The sequence below is a fragment of the Scyliorhinus torazame genome, chromosome 18 (genome assembly GCF_047496885.1).
Source record: "Scyliorhinus torazame isolate Kashiwa2021f chromosome 18, sScyTor2.1, whole genome shotgun sequence".
In the NCBI taxonomy this organism is placed as follows: Eukaryota; Metazoa; Chordata; class Chondrichthyes; order Carcharhiniformes; family Scyliorhinidae; genus Scyliorhinus; species Scyliorhinus torazame.
Window position 1 is genome coordinate 108,569,296 of NC_092724.1, and position 23,660 is coordinate 108,592,955.

Below are 23,660 nucleotides of genomic sequence, written 5' to 3' on the forward strand. Positions count from 1 at the left end.
TTTCCCCCCAATTTTCAATATTTTCACACCTGGGCCGGGATTCTCCCCTACCCAGCGCGGCGGGGGTCCCGGCGGGATGGAATGAACCACTCCGACGTCGGGCCGCCCCAAAGGTGTGGATTTCTCCGCACCTTTAGGGGCCAAGCCCTCACCGTGAGGGGTTAGGCGTGCGCCGGAGTGGTTGGCGCGCTGCCGTCGGGCGTGGAAGGACTTTGGCGCCATGCCAGCTGGGGCCGAAAGGACTGCCCCGGGTGGCGGAAGTCCACGTATGCGCAGGAGCATCAGCGGCTGCTGATGTCATCCCCGTGCATGCGTGGGGGCTGTCTCGTCCGCGTCGGCCATGGTGAAGACTGTGGCCGAGGCGGAGGGAAAAGAATGCCCCCAAGGCACAGGCCAGCCCGCGGATTGGTGGGCCCTGAGCGCGGGGCCAGGCCACCATGGGGGCACCCCCCGGGGCCAGATCACCCCGCGCCCCCCCCCCCCCCAAGACCCCGGAGCCCGCCCCCGCCACCGAGTCCCGTCGGGAAGAGAGGTGTCCTGATTCTCGCCGGCGGGACAGGCATTCCAGCAGCAGAATTTTGGCCCATCGCTGGCCGGAGAATCGTCGGGGAGGGGGGGGCTCGCCGGGCGGCGCAGCCCGATTCCCGCCCCTGCTGAATATCCGGCGCCGGAGAATTCGGCAACCGGCGGGGGCGGGATTCATGCCAGCCCCCGGCGATTCTCCGACCCAGCTGGGGGGTCGGAGAATCCGGCCCCTGGTAAGGAGAAATGTTCAAAAAAAATAAAACAGACACAGGGATAAATTCTCCGTAATCGGCACGATGTCCGCCGACCGGCGCCAAAAACGGCGCAAATCAGTCCGGCATCGCGCCACCCCAATGGTGCGGAATCCTCCGCATCTTGAGCGGCCGAGCCATAACCTTGAGGGGCTAGGCCCACGCCGGACTGATTTCCGCCCCGCCAGCTGGCAGGAAAGACCTTTGGTGCCCCGCCAGCTGGCGCAGAAATGACATTGTCGGGCAGCGCATGCGCGGGAGCGTCAGCGGGCGCTCACGGCATCCCCGCGCATGCGCAGTGGAGGGGTTCTCTTCCGCCTCCGCCATGGTGGAGACCATGGTGAAGGCAGAAGGAAAAGAGTGCCCCCACGGCACAGGCCTGCCCGCGGATCGGTGGGCCCCGATCGCGGGCCAGGCCACCGTGGGGGCACCCCCTGGGGCCAGATCGCCCCGTGCCCCACCCAGGACCCCAGAGCCCATTCGCGCCGCCTTGTCCCACCAGTAAGAGAGGTGGTTTAATCCACGCCGGCGGGACAGGCATTCCAGCAGCGGGACCTCTGCCCATCCAAGCCGGAGAATCGCCGTGTGGGGGGCTGCCAACCGGCGCGCCGCGATTCCCGCCCCCGCCGAATCTCCGGTGCCGGAGAATTTGGCAACCGGCAGGGGCGGGATTCACGCCAGCACCCGGCGATTCTCCGACCCGGCGGGGGGGGGGTCGGAGAATTTCGCCAACAATCTTTTTTCAATGTCCCGATTATCTTTCTTCAGGGTTGCACACAGCAATATTCATGGAAATTCGTCTTCAGTTCCTGATGACTCCAGGCTAATCCTGCAGAATTGACAACCCTAAGGAATACTTTTAAAAAAAAAAAAATTTAGAGTACCCAATTATTTTATTCCCCAATTAAGGGGCAGTTTAGCATGGCCAATTCATCGACTCTGCACATCTTTGGGTTGTGGGGGTGAGACCCACGCAGACACAGAGAGAACTCCGCACGGACAGTGACCCGGGGCCAGGATCAAACTTGGGTCCTCGGCGTTGTGAGACATCAGTGCTAACCACGTCGCCACCCTGCCGCCAACCCTAAGGAATATTCAACTGGAGATTACTAGAGGTTATTTATTTCCCATTAGTATGTGGTTGTATTTTCCTCCCTGCATTAGTTGCAGCTGCTGGACACCACAGATGAACTGTTGATATTTGTGAGATTTTCCTATTTGCAAATCGGCTGCACTTCAAAAACAATTTGGTGTGCCTGAAGAATCTGGAAACATCTTGATCCAGAAGCCTGTGAAAAGCAAATTCAGCTGGCTCCTGGATATCCAGATAACAACTCCGAGGACTCAAACTCAGGGTCTGTGAACAATAATTTCAAAATGGCAGTTGTAGCCTAGCTGCTTTTTGCAAAGTTAAACCCAAATGCCGTTAATGACCTCCCTCGGTGCTGCATGATTCCATAATCAAAAGGTTGGATTAATCAAAATAGTAGGAGACACGGTGGTGTGGTGTGGTGGCATTATCGCTGGACTAGTCACCCAGAGCCTGAGATTAATGATCTGGGAACCCAGGTTCAAATCCCACCTTGGGAGATGGCGGAATTTAAACTCAATAAAAATATCTAGAATTAAAAGTCTAATGATGACCATGAAACTATTTTTGATTGTCTTAAAAACCTAGCTGCTTCACTAATTTCCTTTAGGGATGGAAATCTGCCATCCTTACCTGGTCTGGGTACACAAGACTGACAGCAATGTGGTTGACTCTTAAGTTCTCTCTGAAATGGCGTAGCAAGCCACTCTGTTGTATTCAACCACTACATGTACGCAAAAAAGAAATTAAACCAGATCAAAGTGGTACAGTGGTTAGCATTGCTACCTCAAAGCTCCAGGGACCTGGGTTCCATTCCGGGCTCGGTTGACTGTCTGTGTGGAGTTTGTACTTCCTCTCTGTGTCTTCAGGGGTTTCCTCTGGGTGCTCTGGTTTCCTCCCGCAGTCCAAAGATGTGAAAGTTAGGTGGATTGGTCATGCTGAATTGCCCCTCAATGTCCAAAAGGTTATGTGGGGTTACTGGGTTATGGGGTTAGGGTGGAGGCATGGGCTTAAGGAGGGTGCTCTTTCCAAGGGCATGTGCAGACTCAATGGGCCGAATGGCCTCCTTCTGCACTGTAAGTTATATGATTCTATGACAGATCCAGAAAAGGTAGTGGCAAAGTGGTATACAGTCAGGAAGGAGTTGCCCTGGGAGTCCTCAACATCACTTCTGGATCTCATGAAGTCTCATGGCTTCAGGTTAACTGTGGGCAAAGAAACCTCCTGCTGATTACCATGTATCGTCCACCAATAGCTGATGAATCAGTACTCTCCATGTTGAACACCACTTGGAGGAAATACTGCGGTGGCAAGGGCACAGAATATACTCTAAGTCGGGAACTTTAATGTCCATCACCCAGAGTGGCTCGGTAGTACCACCACAGAACAAGCTAGCCGGGTCCTAAAGGACATAGCTGCTAGACTGGGACTGCAGCAAGTGGAGAGGGAACCAATAAGAGGGAAAAACATACTTGACCTCATCCTCACCCAAAACTGCCTGCTGCAGATGCATCTGTCCATGACAGTAAAGGTAGAAGTGGCCACCACAGAGTCCCTCTGGAGACAAAGTCCCATTTTCACATTGAGGATACCCACCATCGTGTTGTGTGGTACTACCACCATGCCAAATAGGATAAATTTCAAACAGATCTAACAACTCAAGTGTGGTCATCCATGAGGTGTAGTGGGCTATCAGCAGCAGCAGAATTATACTCAATCACAATCTGCATCATCGTGGCCCAACATAGCCTCACTGTACCATTATCAGCAAGCGAGGAGGTCAACCCTGGTTCAATGAGGAATGCAGGAGAGCGTACCAGGAGCAACACCAGGCATACTTAAAAATGAGTTGTCAACACAGGACGACTTGTATTTGAAACAACATAAACAGCAAGTGGTATACAGAGTTAAACGACCCCATAACCAATGGATCTGATCTAAGTTCTGCAGTCCTGTCACATCTAGTCGTGAATGGTGGAGGACAATTAAACAACTGACTGGAGGAGAAGGAATCACAGATATCGCCAAACTCAACATTGAGGGAACCCAGAACATCAGTGCAAACGACACGTCTGAAGCATTACCAACCGACTCAAGAACAGCTTCTTCCCTACTGCCATCAGACTTTTGAATGGACCAACCTCTTATTAAGTTGATTTTTTCTCTACACCTTAACTATGACTGTAACATTATATTCTGCAGTCTCTCCTTCCTTCCCTGTGTATGGTATGTGTTGTCTGTATAGCATGCAAGAAATAATACTTTTCACTGCATACTAATACATGTGACAATAATAAATCAAATCAAATCAAAGAGTGCCGCATGGATGATCCATCTTCGACTCCTCCGGAAGTCCCAGGATCAAAGATGACAGTCTTCAGCCAATACGATTCACTCCACATGATATCAAGCAATGGCTGAAGGCACTGGATACTGCAAAGTCTATGGGTCTGATAGTATTCCGGCAATAGTATTGAAGACTTACGTTCCAGAATTTGCCGCGCCCCTAGCCAAGCTGTTCCAGTACAGTGACAACACTGGCATCACACCGGCAATGTGAAAAATTGACCAGGTGTATCCTATACACATGAAACAGGACAAATCTAACCCAGCCAATTACTGCCCTATCAGCCTTCTCTCCATCATTAGCAAAGTGATGGAAGGTGCATGAAAAGTTCTATTAAGTGTCACTTACTCAGCAATAATCTGCTCACAGGTGCTCATTTGGGTTCTGCCAGGGTCACGCAGCTCTTGACCTCATCACAGCCTAAGTTCAAACATGAACAAAAGAGCTGAATGCCAGAGGTGAGGTGAGAGTGACTGCTCTTGACATCAAGGCAGAATTTGACTAAGTATGGCATCAAAGAGCCCTAGCTAAACTGGAGTCAATGGGAATCAGGGGGAAAACTCTCCACTGGTTGGAGTCATACCTGGCACAAAGGAAGATGGTTGTAATGGTTGGAGGTCAATCATCTCAGCTCCAGGACATCACTGCAGGAGTTCCTCAGAGTAGTGTCCTTGGCCCAATAATCTTCAGCTGCTTCAGCAATTACCTCCCTTCCATCAAAAGGTTAGATGTGGGGATGTCCTCAGATGATTGCACAATGTTCAGCACCATTCGCGACGCCTTAGTTAATGAAGCAGTCCATGTCCAAATGCGGCAAGATCTGAACAATATCAAGGCTTGGGCTGGGAAGTGGCTTGTTAGATTCACCCCACACAAGTGCTAGACAATGACCATCTCCTAAAAGAGAGTATCTAACCATCGCCCCTTGACATTCAACGGCATTACCATCGCTGAATCGCCCACAATCAACATCCTGGTGGTTACCAATGATCAGCATCTGAACAGGACTAGCCATATTAATACTGTGGCTACCAGAGGAGGTCAAAGGCTAGGAATCCTACAGTGAGTAACTCACTTCCTGACTCCACCGCCCCCCCCCCCAAAGCCTGTCTACCATCCACAATGCACAAGTTAGGAGTGTAATGGAATATTCTTGCCTGGATGAGTGCAGCTCCAGCAACACTTAAGAATCCTGACACCATCCAGGACAAAGCAGCCCGCTTTATTGCTGCTCCTTCAACAAATATTCAATCCCTCCACCACCGCGGAACAGTGGCAGCCATGTGTACCTTCTACAAGATACATTGCAGTAACTTGCCAAGGTCCCTGAAGCACCACTTTCCAAAACCACAACTGCTACCATCCAGAAGGACAAGAGCAGCAGATACTTGGGAATCCCACCACCTGGAGGTTCCCCTCCAAGACACTCACCACCCCAACTTGGAAATATATCACTGTTCTTCACTGTCGCTGGCTCAAAATCCTGGAACTCCCTCCCTAACAGCACTGCGGGTGTACCTACACCCCAGGGATTGCAGCGGTTCAAGAAGGCAGCTTACCACCACCTTCTGAAGGGCAACTATGGATGGGCAATAAATGTTGGACTAACCAACAATGACCAGACCCAGTAAATGAATAAAAAAAAAGATCAAGACACACTGGAAGATTGTTTTCAACATTTCCTCCCACAGTCCAAAGAAATGCAGGTTAGGTCAGATTGACCATGATATATTGGCCCTTAATGTTCAAAGATGCACAGTTTATGTGGGGTTATGGGGTTACAGGGCTAGGGTGGGTGAGTGGGCCTAGCTAGGATGCTATTTTGGAGGGTTGGTGCAGAGTCGATGGACCAAATGGCCTCCTTCTGCACTGTAAGGGTTCTATGGTTTTATATGTGTACTGTTCTTCTGATCCAGTGTACCGACTACTGGTTGTAGGGTACTTTCCCATGCTGACAACTACAGCATGCACTTTCTTAAAGAAATTGAAAATCAATTTGATAGGATTTTATCTCTTGCTGTGTGATCATTTGATACCAAGAACAATGGAGGTGAGGTCCAGTAACTTAAGCAGCACTGAATGCTGAATGCCAAGAGTGGAGAGGCAAATTTTGCCGACTGCTTCAAAATTAAAATTCAAGCCAGGATTAGTAAGGAGGAATGTACTGAACCAACATCAGATCAGTCACAACACCTTAATGAATTGAGAGCTGTGCCGATTTTCTTGTGAAACTGTGGTCTCACAGTGAATGGCAATTAGGGCAGTGTAGCACATCACACCAGGAACCACTTAGAGTGCACTTAAGCATGCCGGACATCGACACTCGCTGTGATCAGGTAATGTAACACAGACTGGTGAATGTGTGAAAATATCTGGGCCCATTTTTGCATCCATCTTTAAATTACATTGGGATGAAATTGGGCTTGACGATAAAATCTTCCATTTACTGACAGTTTCTGTCTACAATCCCACCAATGAGGTATCAGAAAGAAACTGAGGACGCTTTATGTGAAATCATGAGGATACTTCCTGCATTTAAAACCATGAAGATACTTGGTGCATACCGAAACATGCCAGGGATTGTGCTTCTTGGAAAGAAAGGGAGAAAAAAGCAGAATGAAACAAAAGAGAAATGTTGTTTAATGATTTAAGAAGGTACAATGCAGTAGTTTGAATATAATGCATCTACTTTACCATTTTGTTTGTAACTGGCTTGGTCTCAAGTTCCACCTGTGAAATCTACATAAAGAGTAATGTTTGAGAAATTGTGCTCACAAATTGAGATGGAGAAAGTTATGAGCAACATAAAAAAGGCTTGGAAAAATAACAAAGAAAAGTGTGCAAAATCACACTCGCCGTTCAAGAAAACAGCAGCCAATATTCATGCAACTGGTGTCAACCACTATTCATAGAATCCCTACAGTGCAGAAGGAGGCCATTCAGCTGAGAGAGTCTGCAGCGACCCTCCAAAAGAGCACCGCACCTAGGCCCACTCCCCCATCTCCCTGTAACCCTGCAACCCCACCTAACCTTTGGACACTAAAGGGCAATTCAGATGGAACGAATCATGTGACGCAAGCAGCATATAGAACCAGCACCTCATCAGTAACCCATAAGTAGAGTTGCCTGGCTTCGACCTGCCAAGGAGACAATGGATTATGCTCAGCGGAAACAGCACAGAAAATGAACAATGCAGCCACCAGCTCCAGAAGTGGCAGGTGAACAATGACCCAAAGTACAATTGTGACCGTGAGCCCCAGATCATGAAAAACATCACATCAACTTGCCATTTCCATCTGTTCTGAGAACCGGCTTTTTTCTACACTCAGCATATCATGAGGTTGTTGGAAGAAGAGCCAAACTAGATACTGTGGGCGAAATTCTCCGTTATCGGCGGAAAGTCCGCCGATCGGCGCAAAAAACGGCGCAAATCCCACTTGCGTCACGTCATAAAAATGGGACGATAGTCTCCGGCCCGAAATGGGCTAGCAGCGACGTAACGGGATCCGCGCTTGCGCAGTGGTTCACGCCGTGCAGCGTCATACGCGCTGCACGGCGTGACGGCTCATAAGGCCGCGCAGCCCCCCCCCCAACCGACCGGAACACCCGACCGCAACACCCGACTGGATGGCTGGCCGTCGCTCAGCCCCGAGGTTCGAGTCACGCGATGTGGAAGCGCTCCTGGACGCGGTGGAGCAGAGGAGGGACGCCCTGTATCCCGGGCACGGCCGCAGAGTTGCCCCACGCCACAGCCGGCGTCTGTGGAGGGAAGTGGTAGAGGCCGTCACCGCTGTGGCCCTGACACCACGGACAGGCACCCAGTGCCACAAGAAGGTGAACGACCTCGTCAGAACAGGCAGGGTGAGCCTACCCATATCCCCCCCTCCCCCATATCCCCCCCTCCCCCATATCCCCCCTTCCCCTCCCCATATCCCCCCTCCCCCATATCCCCCTCCCCCATATCCCCCTCCCCCATATCCCCCTCCCCCATATCCCCCATATCCCCCCTCCCCCATATCCCCCCTCCCCCATATCCCCCCTCCCCCATATCCCTCCTCCCCCATATCCCCCCTCCCCCATATCCCCCACCCCCATATCCCCATATCCCCCATATCCCCCCCTCCCCCATCTCCCCCATATCCCCTGACGTGCAGGATCATCATGCGGTGGTCGCAGACCACCTGTACGTTCATCGAATAGGTTCCCTTCCTATTAGTAAACACAGCCCTGTTATCTGCAGGTGGCCGCACGGCGACGTGCATCCCATCGATCGCGCCCTGGACCAAGGGGAACCCGGCAACGGCAGAGAAGCCCACAGCCTGGGCATCTTGGCTGGCCCGGTCCACGGGGAAGCGGATGTAGCGGTGCGCCATGGCATAAAGGGCATCTGTCACTGCCCGGATGCACCGGTGCACCGATGTCTGCGATATGCCGGACAGGTCCCCACTCAGTGCCTGGAATGACCCCGTTGCATAAAAGTTCAGGGCCACCGTAACCTTGACGGACATGGGGAGAGGGTGTCCCCCGCCAGTACCACGCGGTGACAGGTGTGCCAGCAGGTGGCAGATGTGTGCCACGGTTTCCCGGCTCATCCGGAGTCTCCTCCTGCATTCCCGGTCCGTGAGGTCCTGGTATGACTGCCAGGGCCGGTACACACGGGGCGCCCTCGGGTGCCTCCGTTGCCGTGGGGCCGCGACGTCCTCCTCCCCCTCCTCGTCCTGTCAGTCAGGTGTCCCTCCAGCCTGGGCGGCTGCCGCCTGCCCCTCTGCGGCAGCCTGCGCCGCCTCTCTGGCACGCTCCTCCTCCTCCTCCTCCTCCTCCTCATCCAGGGCAACATAGACATGAGCGGCTGCCACCACGGCGGCCAACATCGCTGGATGGTCTGAAAACATGACGGCCTGGTGGGGGGGAGGGGAACGACGACATGTCATCATTGCCCATATCCCCTCCTCCCCCCAGCCAGGTGGCATGGACCGCATGGGTCCAACTGTTGGAGGCTGGCACCTGGCCAGGTGGACCAACTCATTTGCCCTCCCATCACCCTCCTCGGCACGGACCCCCTCCCCAACCTCCACCCCGGAACGGACCCCCTCCCCAACCTCCACCCCAGCACGGACCCCCTTCCCAACCTCCACCCTGGCACGGACCCCCTCCCCAACCTCCACCCCAGCACGGACCCCCCCCCCAACCTCCACCACGGCACGGACGCCCTCCCCAACCTCCACCCCAGCACGGACCCCCTCCCCAACCTCCACCCCAGCACAGACCCCCTCCCCAACCTCCACCCCGGCACGGACCCCCTCCCCAACCTCCACCCCAGCACGGACCCCCTCCCCAACCTCCACCCCGGCACGGACCCCCTCCCCAACCTCCACCCCAGCACGGACCCCCTCCCCAACCTCCACCCCAGCACGGACCCCCTCCCCAACCTCCACCCCGGCACGGACCCCCCCCAACCCCCAACCTCCACCCCGGCACGGACCCCCTCCCCAACCTCCACCCCAGCACGGACCCCCTCCCCAACCTCCACCCCGGCACGGACCCCCTCCCCAACCTCCACCCCGGCACGGACCCCCTCCCCAACCTCCACCCCGGCACGGACCCCCCCCAACCCCCAACCTCCACCCCGGCACGGACCCCCTCCCCAACCTCCACCCCAGCACGGACCCCCTCCCCAACCTCCACCCCGGCACGGACCCCCTCCCCAACCTCCACCCCGGCACGGACCCCCTCCCCAACCTCCACCCCGGCACGGACCCCCTCCAACCCCCAACCTCCACTCCAGCACGGACCCCCTCCCCAACCTCCACCCCGGCACGGACCCCCTCCCCAACCTCCACCCCGGCACGGACCCCCTCCAACCCCCAACCTCCACCCCAGCACGGACCCCCTCTCCAACCTCCACCCCAGCACGGACCCCCCCCCCCCAACCTCCACCCCGGCACGGACCCCCTCCAAACCCCAACCTCCACCCCAGCACGGACCCCCTCCAACCCCCAACCTCCACCCCAGCACGGACCCCCTCCCGGCACTCCCCCGGAGCCCAGCCTACTCTAACCACCACCCCCCCCCCCCCCCCCCGCCGCACACACACACACACACAAGCCGAGACACACCTCTCCTCACGCAATCAGTCTGCGGCCACGCCATTTCCTGCCCAGAGCCAACCCCCCAGGCTGTCACTCACCTCCTCGCTGGTCGGCGTGAGCCTGGAGCACCGGGTCACGCCGATGAAAAGGAGGTTTGATTCACGTCGACGTGAACGGTCATCACGTCGACGGGACTTCGGCCCATCCGGAAGGGAGAATATCGGCAGGCTGAAAATCGGCTGCCTTGCGCAGACCCGTGACATTCTCCGCGGCAGCGGCGTCATTAACGCCCCGCCGACTTTTCTCCCTTCGGAGACTTCGGCGGGGGCGGGGGCGGGATTCACGGCGGCCAACGGCCATTCTCCGACCCGGCGGGGGGTCTGAGAATGACGCCCTGTATTTTTAGTCTTTCCTACTGTGCAAAGGTATTAGTATCACAGAAGGGCACGATTGAATTGTCATTGCTGAGTTGCTGAGATAACCTCCAGCCATTCACTAACCAATGTTCACACATGAAGAATAGCCACTTGAATAAGCTCTTGTGAAATTCCAACCCAGGAAAGGAAGACTTGCATTCACATTTCATCAGTCAGTCACAAAATGCTTCACAGCCAATGAAGTGCGGAAAGAACTTTTCCAAAGCAAATTTCTCCAAAAAAATCAAATTAATTTTTTTAAAATTCATTAATGGGATGTGGACGTCACTGGTTAGAACAGCAATTATTGCCCATCCCTAATTGCCCTTGAGGATATAGTGGGTGATGTGCTGCCAAGTTGAATCTCTGCCATTCAGGTGTTGTAGGTACATCCACAGTGCCAAGATTGTGACCAGGGTGTTCCCATGTATCTGCCGTCCTTGTTCTTGTATGTTGTAGAGGTTTCAGGTTTGGAAGGTGCTATTGAAGGATTTCATAAAGATTAGAAAGGGTGAAGGGATACAGTGATATATGCAAACATTGAAGTGTGTCCCTTCACTGATGAGATGTTAAGTTTGTTGCCCAACATGAATTTAGAATTTGTTTAAAAATTTCCCCTGATCATTTTGTCATGTGAGAGTACCTTTAAGATATGGGTGTTTATAAATGGGTATGTATATAAATATCTGTATTGAGAGTACCTTTAAGAAATGGGTGTTTACTACTGCAGTGATGCCAGAGAGTGGGTGGAGCTGGGCTGTCTGTCAGCTTTTTACTTATGTTTTTGAGCAGGCTGCAGGGTGTGTTTTAGTTTTGTTTTCAGAACTGGATAGCTGCAGTCACAGAAGGTGTATGAATCTCGCTCTGTAATCTAAAGACTGTAAATCGATCCTGGTGATTTAAAACTAATAACAGTAGTGCCTTTAACCTGATGTGCTTCTGGTAAAAGGTGTTTTAAGTCGTATGGATGTGAAAAAGGAAAGCTTAAAGGTTTACTTAGTTTTGTAGACTTTGGGGGTTGCATTTGAATTTATGGTTGCTAAGATGTTCACTGTATGTTTAAAAAGGTTAACTTGAGTTCATAGAATAAACATTGTTTTGCTTTAAAAAATACTTTTCCATTTCTGCTGTACCACACCTGTAGATGGGCCATGTGCTCCCCATAACACAAACAATTAAAAGTTGTGGGTCAGGTGAACTCCATGATACACTTTGGGGTTCTCTAACCCCTGGCCCATAACAATTTCCCCCAAAATAGTTGCTATGTGTTTCATCCCAAACCTCCGCTTTCAAAAAAGAAAGTTTGGTATCATTAGTGTTAACATGAAACTTTTCTTTGGATCTGAGGAAGTTGTTTGACCGATGTGTTAAGTACCAGTCTGTACAATTGTTAATTTGCATAATGCTTCAAATCTGGTGAAAAGGTGATGATTTGTTTCTAATAAAGAACACTCCAATCAGTACAGATCTAACTGAACACCCTAAAGACTCAAACTGACTGGAGTGTATCATGTAAATTAAATTATGTGCGAGGCTAGGGTTTGCCTCTCTAGCAAAACAGATAGGTACCTCCATGCCAAAAAGATTTATCATTTTAGCAAATGTTTAATGAGGTGCATTGGTGACTAACTATACCCGGTTATTTCCAAATGATATGCCATCTGCTGAGACAATAAAATATTTCTTGATCCCGCAGCCAAATATCCTGAAATGTGGGCAGCTTGTTGCAATAGGAGACAGCGGAGAGTGAGTATTGGACAATGGGCATCATCGGATCAACTACCCATTAAACACAGTGGCTTAAATTTAATTCCATTGACTACAATGGAACTTAATATTCGTGTTTCGTTTATAGGGCAGCTGGTCGGATGCTGCCTGTTCGGTGCCAATACCTGCAATGAATCTCTGTCCCAATATGCTCTTACTCGCTAAAGAAATTTGAGCGGTCATATTCCTGTAACAATCAACTGTTTTGTTATTCACCGATAAAGAACTGAATTTTAACCATAAACTCATTTTCCAAACAAACATTTCAGTTTGAATTAGAAAGTCCTATCGTGAGGTCAAAAATGCACGAACTGAGGACAGTTGCTTTTCTGTGATGTTTTTCCTTTGGGACAAATTAATTTAGTTATTAGTAATTTCCATGCTCAATATATAAAACACTGCTTTATGACGAATTGACGATGTTGAGCTGTTGCATATCGGATGGGTAACAATCTCTGAAACCAGTGGCAAAAATAATATGGTTCCTTTTTTCCATGCTCCTGGACTGCTGGTAGTATGAAAGAATATGCAGCACAATGGGAGCAATTTTCCCATAATTTTTCTAAGTGTCAGTACCGGCGAGAAAACTGGAGAGAATTCCGTCGATGCCATCGGTGTGAAAAGCCACCGTACATTCAGTCTCTTGAACAATTTTTTTTCCACATGTTTCAAGGCGCGCACGTGGCGGCTTGTCTCTGTTGCGCTCTTCTGCAATCAATGGGGCGCTTATTTTAAACACCTCCCCAGCACTTATTCCAAATCCAGTTGGGGAAGTGGTGGAGATGAAGACAGCACCGCGTTTCACAGAGGGAGCCCTCACCAAACATCTGGGTAGTGTTGAGCATATGTGTGACATCTTGTAACAACGATCGGCCAGACATCCACCAAGCAAGGTCACCAACCCCACCTGGAAAACTGTGTCCCCCATAGTGAGTCCCAGCTTACTCCATAAGAGGAGTAAGGGTTTACCAAGGGCTACAGTGCAGAAAGAAGATGAATGACCTGCTTTGTGCATCCAGGGTAAGACTGTTTCTTCATGTCTCCCTCAGTACCCTTTAACACTCCCCTCACACCTCCATGGTAATCTCTCACCTGCCACCTCATGGAGTCCCAACACTTGTCCTGTTCCACCCCGCCCCCTCATCCCCATGATTCCTCCAGTAGCTATTCAGCTCCTATCATCCCTGCTCCCACTCACCTCCCACACATGCCCAACTTCATTACCACCTGGCCTGGCAGGATTCCCATCTACATTTTCCCCATCTGTCTCATTGCTGGACAAACTCAAGCACAACCAGCGTGAGTAGGAACAGCCTGCCGGAGTCATGCCCCAGCTGAAATCCCTAACGTCCTTTGAGGAAAGAGCCCTTGGGTTGGCCAGCAAGGAGAAGGACCGCACTTGCGCAGAGGGAAGGTGGAGGCACCAGACTAAACTGAATTACCACAACACATGCAGCCATGGTGCAAGCCTGACATGAGTTAACCTTCTCCTATCAGTCTGCCCCTGTGATGTACAAATGCCATCTCGCTTCTCTTGCAGGTCAATCAGTTGACCAGTCCGGACCATCCTCGTGTTCTCTGGATGCCACAAACCCATGGAGCTCTGAGGGAGACATCCCGGAGACAATCATCAAGGAGGTGACACAGCTGACACCCGCACCCTCCACCAATGCAGATACTCATGCCTCGGTGGGATTAACTAGTTGGCAGGTTTTGTGAGCACCTCACAGCTGATGATCTGGAGCAGGTGGAGGCAAGGACGTCCGAGGATTCCAACATTTTGAAGTATGCCAGAGCCCAAGACTCTTCTGAACTCCAGGTCAATGACGTGCCCCTGGATCTGATCATCCCAGAGCTGCTGGAGTTGTGAACTTCAGGAAGGGATGTCAGCATCCCTCCTCGGACTGCAAGACTAACTGGAGGAGTCCCATCGCATACTGTCCGAGGAGATGGTGCCGTCATTCTGATGCTTCGAGCCCAACATTGCAAGGGTAACATCTGCAGTGGGAGGGTGTCCGCTCCATGGTTCAGCTCATGGCCTCCATGGCTGAGGGTATGAACTCGATGGTGCAGGGTTTCAACTGCATGTGCAGGCATGAGTGGAAATCCACGGGTGTCAGCACCAGAGAACGGCGGGGCTTCGGATCTCACTGTAGCTGCCCCTCTATCGCACGGAGGAGCCCACAGGTCCCAGGGCACCCGATGGGTGGAGGATCGACAGGGGTTCAGCCCAGGGCCTTCAACGCAGGAGACTCTGTTCAGCTCATCTGTGAACGACACAGTTCCAGCCTGTCTGAGGAGGACAGCACTGCAACACCCGTGCAGCCAGAAAGCAGGCTCAAGGTCCCGGCTCCTCAGAGGATGCCCGTCAAGGTTATCTCAGGCAACGGAAGTCTACAGGCCACCTCAACCTAGCTGTGGACCCTGGGGATATACCTCGAGTAGCGGGAACATGAGGAAGAGTAAGAAACGATAGGCACTAGTCGGAAAAAGTCACCAATATAATAACTCACTTGTATTAAAAATCACTTTGCTCACAACCCAAAGATGTGCAGGGTAGGTGGATTGGCCACGCTAAATTGCTCCTTAATTGGACAAAAAATAATTGGGTACTCTAAATCACTTTGCTCACCCATAAAGAGCAGCTACGTTGTCAATGTCATGGTGCCATGCTCTGCAAACCCATGCGATAACCAAGCGTTTCCTCCCTGTGCAGTGTGAGAATGGCAGCTCTAGGTCTCTCCCACCTCCCACACTGATGATGCAGTAAATCCGCACCCCTGCTGGCGTGGCCCCCCCAGTCTGCCTCCCAACCTCCCCCATCCATGGAAGTTACTTCTCCTACAGCAACGCTCGGTCCACTCACATCCGCCATCGTTGTCTAGCCATGAGGATGCCATCGGCTGAAACAAATGTAAGTCTGTCCACCTCGTCATTAGGTTGAGTAAAACACCTCAGAGGAGGCAATAGCAGCTGAGATGTGTCATTCAGTCTCTCTGAGCCCCTCGATCACCCCTTTAAGTGGCAGGTCATGCTCAGCTCACTTTTAGGAAGGAGTCAGACATTTTGCAGAAGATAAGAGGTTTGTCCTCGCTGCAAATCATCATCATTCTCCTGCAGCATCAGACCAATCATTTTAGCAGCCTATCCATGAATGTTGCCACCATCATGATGACCTCCCACAGGCACCACAGTAGTGAAAGTGTAAGGGTCCTCCTGTTTGTTCCATTATTTCCCCTTTCTTTTATTTTGCGGCTATCATTTTTGATCCATGGGTGATTAATGGACATGTATCTTTAAGTCAAGCAGCAAAGCGAATGAGGAATTCAGAAGTTACAGGAGAAAACACTGCTAGTTTGAACAGGAGCTTCAGTCTTTTCGGCACCAGAGAGAGAGATGGGGTGGGATTCAGTTTGAATGATTGGCTGGTGGCCAATGAATTGGCCAAAATGCCATACTGTGCCCAGTAACAGGTGGTGATTGGACCCTATCCCAGTGGGAGGTTCTCAGTTACCTGAGGGAACAGTTCAATCCTGGGCACAGAAAGACTTGCTTTCTCTCCCTCTCCAGAAAGGCTGTGAGTGCTGTATTCCTGAAGCTACAGGGAACCTGAATGAATGAATCTACAGGGGAACCATTACAGGCTGCAAACAAAGCCAAGAACCTACTCTCTCTCTCTCTCTCTCTCTCGACAGAAAGTGAGTGCTGTATTTCTGAAAATATCGAGACCTGAATGAATCTACAGTAAAATCTCGAACTGAAAGCAAAGTTTGAAGAGGAGTAGGTGCTAAAAACTACTATCTGAAACAAAGAAGCTTTTTCTCTTTTACTTATGATTTTTTTACCCCCTTCTTCCCCTCTGTGTTTGTCTGTCTCCATGTGTGTGTGTGTAAAGGGCGGGGGACATTAGGTATTAGATAATAGTTAACTAGTTGTATTTGCTGCATATTTCATTGCAGTCCTTGTTATTAACAAAAAAAGTAATTGTGTTTACATTTACAAACTTGGTGACTGTAATTATTGGACAGCCAAGGGCCAAAACGTGTATTTTTCTAAGAATTACTGGTCAATTCACTTGTGTTGTAATTCCGGGTTAAGTGGGGCTCGAATTGCCGTGCACTAGCCCAGGGTGTCGTAACAAGAGATGTCAGAACCAATGGTGGGAGAGGCCTTCACACCCTAGTCCTGATCGTCACCAAACTGAGATGCTATGATGGCATTCCGAGCCTTGTGCTGCATACGCACCCTGGCTATCACACAAGGTCCTACCTTCTCCTCGGGTTGCCTCTTGCTCCCACTATCGTTGAGTAGGAGAATGGCTAAATCTTGACATAACAGGAATCCAACATTAAAATTCACAACGCCTTCAGTTCACCAATACACACACATATCCATCAAATGCTTTCACAAGAGTGTAATTTATTTACACTGATATCACACCCATGAGTGTGGCACCCATATGGGTGGCATGGTAGCACAGTGGTTAGCACAGTTGTTTCACAGCTCCAGGGACCCAGGTTCGATTCCTGGCTTGGGTCACTGTCTCTGTGGAGTCTGCACGTTCTCCCCGTGTCTGCGTGGATTTCCTCTGGGTGCCCGGTTTCCTCCCAAAGTCCAAAGATGTGCAGGTTAGGTGGATTGGCCATGCTAAATTGCCCATAGATTAGGTCGGGTTACTAGTTTACAGGGATAGGGTGGAGGTGTGGGCTTATGTGGGGTGCTCTTTCCAGGAGCTGGTGCAGACTCGATGGGCCAAATGGCCTCCTTCTGCACTGTGAACTCTCTGATTTTATGATTCTATGACTCAGAAGTGACATCATAATTTCTTAACTTTCCTAAGCCTACCACTACGCCTTCGTGCAGCCCTGACATCTGCAGCAGGGGTGGAGGCAGCCTGTTGACTGCGATGTCCTGAGTCCTGGTATGACCTTGGCGGATGTCTTCTGGTGGCCTGAGGCCTAGAGGGTCCCAGCCTGATAAGGGTCTCCTGCTCAGGAACAGAAGCACCCTCAGCAGCCTGCACTGTTGGAATGGATGTGGGAACATCAGCGGGGCCTCCGAGGGGCTGCATATCCTTGGAGTGTGCTGAGAGAAGGCCCTCAGGGTTTGTGGCTGAAGTCATGCTCCCTGTAGCTGTTTGATGATTCCACCCTGACTCAGCAAGGAGATGGGGCACCTGGATGGAGGTCAAGGTGCCTCATCCCCATGTCACCTATATCTTGAAGCTGCCCACCAGAGTGTGTGGCCATGGAGTACAGGGTCGAGCCCAAATCCGGGATGACCTACTGTACTGAGGTGTCCCTGGTGGTCATCAACCTTCCCACGGTGACCTTGAGGTGGCTGCAAGTTGGAGACATGACATCAGACAGAATAACGGACTCCGCCATTTTTTGTTCCAGTCTGCTGATGTTCCGCTGCCTGCCATTCCGTCTCCAGCATTGAGCTGACAGCTGCTGCCAGAGGTTCATCATCTGATTGTCACTGAGTGGGTGCCTGGTGTCCAGTTGCCCTCTGAGTACTGGAGATCTGGGCTGTCCCTGTCTCCGACTATTGCAGGGACATGTCAGTGAGGTGTCTCCAGAAATTGAGTACTAGCCTCATCTCGAACTGTGCCCCACCGAGGTGCGTGTCTCTGCGCTGGTGGAGGGCGCCTATGGGTGACCACTGGGATGGTTCTTCCAGAGTTTCCTCTTTGGACATGGTCTTGGGTCTGGAGAGCTGCTCGACCGCCTTGAGGGCCTCGATCTGCTGCTGCCTAGAAAATAGAGAATAGAGTTTCAGTTAATGAGCTGTATTAAAATTGACTCACTGTGATTGTCAGGATTTGATGAAATGATGGAACTGTGGTCTGCATTAGGTTGCTAGGAGAGTCTGATCTTCCCTTCCCCGCAGAAGTGATCCCTCTCCTCCCCAGCCAGCTTGGCTGTGGCCTCCAACACCTCAGTTTGGGCAATGATGTCGGCCAACACTCCCTCGATCTATGATCCTTTCCTTCTGTTGTGTGACAGCTTGGCCTGTATGAAAATCAAAGAAACGCATGTGATCAGAGAGATGGAGCAGAGATTCAGTGCAATGCATGGCTCCAGTATGCGATGCACCTTGCCCAGAAGGGCCAGAGGATAGACTGGGAGCAACATGATAGGTGGGAAGACGGTGATGTGAAAATCGCTCTGAGAGAATTTGTGTTGATATGTGTCTCACGCTAATGGATGTGTGAGTCTATGAAGGAAGTAGCCATTAGAGTACATGTGGCCATGATGAAACTTTGATATTGGAGGGAGCTAAGAGAGGACTTACCCTGGTGGAGCGATTGAGACAATTCATCCTCTTCCTGCACTGCACATTTGCCAGCCACCCTGACCTCTTGGATGACGGTCCCTCAGGCCAGACAAGTGAAGTTTTAATGCATCTTTAAGCCATTCCTGGGACACAGGCCATGCCTGTGTGCCTGGACTCCTCTCAACAAGACCTCGAGGGCATGGTGGGTGAAGTGGGGAACTATCTTCTTCTTGAGGCTGCAAACATTGTTCTTCTGGTTGCCAGACACCTGTGACAGTCTCCTGAAGACAGTTGGACAGACCCAGTGATTTAATGCTCAGACAAAGAGGTAAGTTTTTTGGAGGGTTTTAAAAGAGGTAAGGGAGGTGAAGAAGTTTGCAGAGTAACCACAACGCTTAGGGATGAGGCCTTCAAAGATCCAGCTACCAATTGTTAGGTGAAGGCAGCAAGGGATGCACAATAGTCCAGTGTTGGAGTTGCTGGACAGTTTGTAGGGCTGAAGGAATTACAGGGAGTATGGTGGGGTCAGGCCACGTGATGAGGTAAACATGAGGACAGCAATTTGAAAATTGAGGCATTGGTGTACTGGAGACAAATAGAGATCAATCAATACAGTGGTAATGTGTGAATAGGACTTGGAATGGGTTTAGAGTACAGACAGCACAGTTTCTGATAAGCTCAATTTATGGTGGGAAAATGGCCAGGAGAACATTTTAACAGGCGTGTTTGAAGGAAGCATGGATGATAGTTGCAGTAGATGATAAGCTGATGCTGAAATGGGCAATGTTATGGAAGTGGTGATTTTTGTGATGGGAGATGAACCTTGGTGACTTAGAATTTATTTTGCACTGATATTTAGAAACCAGAGGGCATTATTGTTGGGAATTTAAATAAAGTTTAAGCCTAAACCTCACAGCATTCCCAATTTGCCTATCATCTCAAGAAAATGTCTGCGGGTGAAATTTTCTGGCGAACTTTGGGCTGGTCCCAACAAAGGCAACCCCCCTGCGCTGGGTTCTCTGGCCGTAGGACCAGCGAACCACACAAAAGTCCGCAGACTTCGGCGGGATCGGAAGATCCTGCCAGCAGCCAATGGTGAGCCGCCTCCGCCACCGGAACTCTGCAGGGGGGGGGGGGGGGCGTGTAAAATCCCACTCTTGTTTATTTGTGTCTGATATCTGCTGTCAGTGATTATAATTACTCATTGCTCAATTTGTTTCTCTCAGAACAGTGGTATTAGGAACAGAAATAGCAGCAAGCTTGTGAAATACCCCATTAGGTATTTTTTATTGTTACTGTTTTTGCTTTCTCCTGTTCAAATTTTGTGGGCATTGAAATTTGGAACCTGGTGTTCCGAATGTTGGGCGCAATTCAGTGGCCTTGTTTCGCTTGAGCTTCAACACGATGAGGCCAGTGAATAGCGGGAAAGGCCGGAAATGAGAACAGTGCTGGGCATCAAACCTTTAGATGGCACCGATTAATACTCCTTTTGAAAAACGTGAATCTGTGTCATGTGAGAGTACCTTTAAGAAATGAATGTTTAAGCAATGTACCTTTAAGAAATGGAGCTGATCATATTACTGAAGTGATGTCAGAGGGTGGGGGGAGCTGAGCTCACTTCTGCTTTTTGAGTTTCAGTTTGAGAACGCAGCTGGGAGTGTCTGGGTGTTTTGCTGTGAGCTGCATGAAGAAACACAGAGCTGGTCTGTTGATTTCTGCAATCCAAAGACTATAAATATATTGAATGTAACCTAATGTGCTCCTATTTTTGAAGGTTTGAAGTGTTTTGGATGTTTAAAGGAACAGTTTGAAGGATTATTTAGTGTTGTAGTCCTTTGGGGTCTTCTTTGAAGTAATGGGTATTAAGATATTCAATGTTTGATTTTAAAAGGTTAATTTGAGTTCATAGAATAAACATTGTTTTGTTTTAAAAACCACTTGTCCATTTCAGCTGCATCACACCTGGAGAGTATGCTATGTGCTTCTCACACCACAATCTATTAAAGGTTGTGGGTTGGTTGAACTCCATGAAACAATTTGTGGTTCTGTAAACCCGGACCCATAACAATTGGGGGCTCGTCCGGGATAAAAGTCTATCGATTGGATTGGCTTAATGAACTTAAAGACAGTGAGGGGTGAGCATATTGTGGTTGCTTTTCAGGTGTGATATTTTAGTTTAAGTGGGGAGTGTGTTGTGGACAATGGCTCTTTCAGAGGGGGTGGACACGGTAACACGCAATACCTTACGGACAGAGACTAAAAGCAGACTGTTAGATTTGGCAAAAGCATTGCAGTTAACATTGCCTGGCAAAATGCGAAAAGATGAGGTACTTAACACGGTAGCTGAGCATTTAAATGTGCCTGAGATACATTCTGAGTCGTTAGAAATGGCAAAGCTCCAGTTGCAGATTAAATAATTTGAACATGAAAAAGAATTAAAGCAGCTTGAATATGCAATGAGAGAAAAAGAAAAGGAGAGAGTAGAAAGAAACAAAGAAAGAGATACAGATAGAGAGGAAAAAGAAAAGGAGTGAGAAGAAAGAAACAAAGAAAGTGATAGAGAGGAGAGGGAAAAAGAGAGAGAGTTTGAACTTCATAAAATGGCTATGAAACATGAACATCAGTTAAAATTGGCAGACGCAAAGGGAAAAATATAGTTGCATGAGTTAGATGAGGATAGTGAGACAGAGCGTCATAGTCGAAGACGTGGTGGGGATCTATTTAAATATGTCCAAGCATTGCACGTCACCCCCGCCGGACTCATTTTTAACAGGGGGTGAATGTGGTGAACCACTGTAATAGGAGATGTAAGGTAGGACCTGCACTATAGATTCGCCAGTAGCTCCTGCCAGCTGGCTCCGCCCATGGAGAACTGTATAAATATGTATGACCTCCAGTGCCCTGCCATTTTGCCAGCAGCAGCAGGAGGCCACACAGCTGACTATAATAAAGCCACCGTTGTACCCAACTTTAGTCTTTGTGCAATTATCATGCATCAAGGCTACTACAGAAACCCTGGTGGGACCTTCAGAGAAATCTCAACCTCCACCAGTGAGGGTAGACACACCAACTACTGTGCAAACCGGACAGCCTCCAGCCAGTGTGCTGAAAACCACAGCATCTACTGTAACCAAGTCGCAACCTCACACAACCTATGCAACTGAACAAAGGTGAGATACATACCCAGTCTTTCTCTATCCATAGAAAGGCTCTTCCTGAAATGCAAATATCTTCCAGATGCCCGAAAAGGTGAATGAAGAAAAAACTGACAGCCTGATGAATACCTGTTTCGCCCGTCCAGAAAGAAACAATCATGGCGAATGACAGTCAATCACCGCCAAAACATCGAGATAGACCAGGCATGGAGCACCATCCGTCAATTGAAGATGCAAATGAAGCTATGCCTACATCCCAATAAGGACCTTCAAACCACCACCAAGAGCCTTTAGAGCCTACTACTCTCCTGACCGATCAATGAACGAGAAGTGGAATGATCGTAAGACATCCAGACCTGTATCTCAAGGACATGAAAAAGGATGTAGAATAGTAAGTGTAATGATATGTATATAGGTACGCTAGTGAAGGGTTAGTTATTACATCTCGGTATAATTCAAACACTAGAGGGCACCACTAGTTCCCTGTATAAATATCATAGCTCAGGGAATGCTGGCTAGTTTAGTAAGAGTTAGCAAAGGAAAGAGACTGATCACAGCACGAGGAGTAGTTTAGATTAGAAAGAGTTAACATGAGGATTGCATTAGTGACTACTAGATTATAGCTAGACAGATTCAATATTACTTTATTACTAGTTATAGCTCAGTAGCGTGTGCGAACTTCATTTAATTAATCGTTATCTCGTAAATTAGTTTTGATTCAATCTAAAGATTTGTCATCAACTCAACGGACCATTCTGGATCAAAAGGCAAAGAATGACATATTACCACCAAAGGAATATAACAGTAAGAACATGGTTTATGGATGCTGTTAATGTTGTTAATGTTCATAATGGATTAGCTTAAAGTTACAATAGTTTATAGTTGTAAAATTAAAGTTGGTACCCAAGACCTTTATTAATCTAAGACTCAAAGCAAACAGGAACTAAACTAATGTCAGTCTCTATTCTGGGGTGGTGTATTAGAAGGATCTAATACCTAAAGGGTTATCATGAGACTGACTACAATACCAGCCACACTGTGTCATAAGAAAGCACATGACCTAAAGCTGGGCAGTTCAGAGATGAGTAACGATGTGTCTGGTCCTGGTGGGGAGTATTCTCCATACTGACTGTAAGTCTATACATTGTTAAGTATTGTTAATAAAGACCTCCTTGTAACTTATACAAGACAGTGTCATGGTGGCCAAACAGTATCCTTCAGGCCCAGTGACAGCGGAATATATCATGGTAACAGCAGTAGAATCCATCATGTTTGAAATTTTCCTCACTGTTGTATAACTTCTACTTACTTACATTTGCAATGCACATTAGTAGACTGTTAATAGTTCATAGTGTTGTATTAACTACTTGTGAGAAACTGCTCATTTCTCATAAACTGTACCAAATGCATTGAGATCGTACTGTTACATGTTGAATGCACACTATAATTTTCATTTGTTTGTTTAGTTCTACATTACTGTGATCCCTTGCTATTAATTAACATTCATTAGGTTTCAATGTGCAATGTTTATGTTAAGTGTATGTAACATACTCAAAGTTGCAATTAGAATTAAAAACGACCATGCTAATTGCATGGGATTTACAGCACAGGAACAGGCCATTTGGGCCAATGGGTCTAGGTCAGTGGTTATGTTCCACACAGGCCTCCTCTACCTCTCACCCGTCCATCTAACCTGATCAATAATTGATTAGCAAGTTAAGAGCAACCTGTAATAATTTGT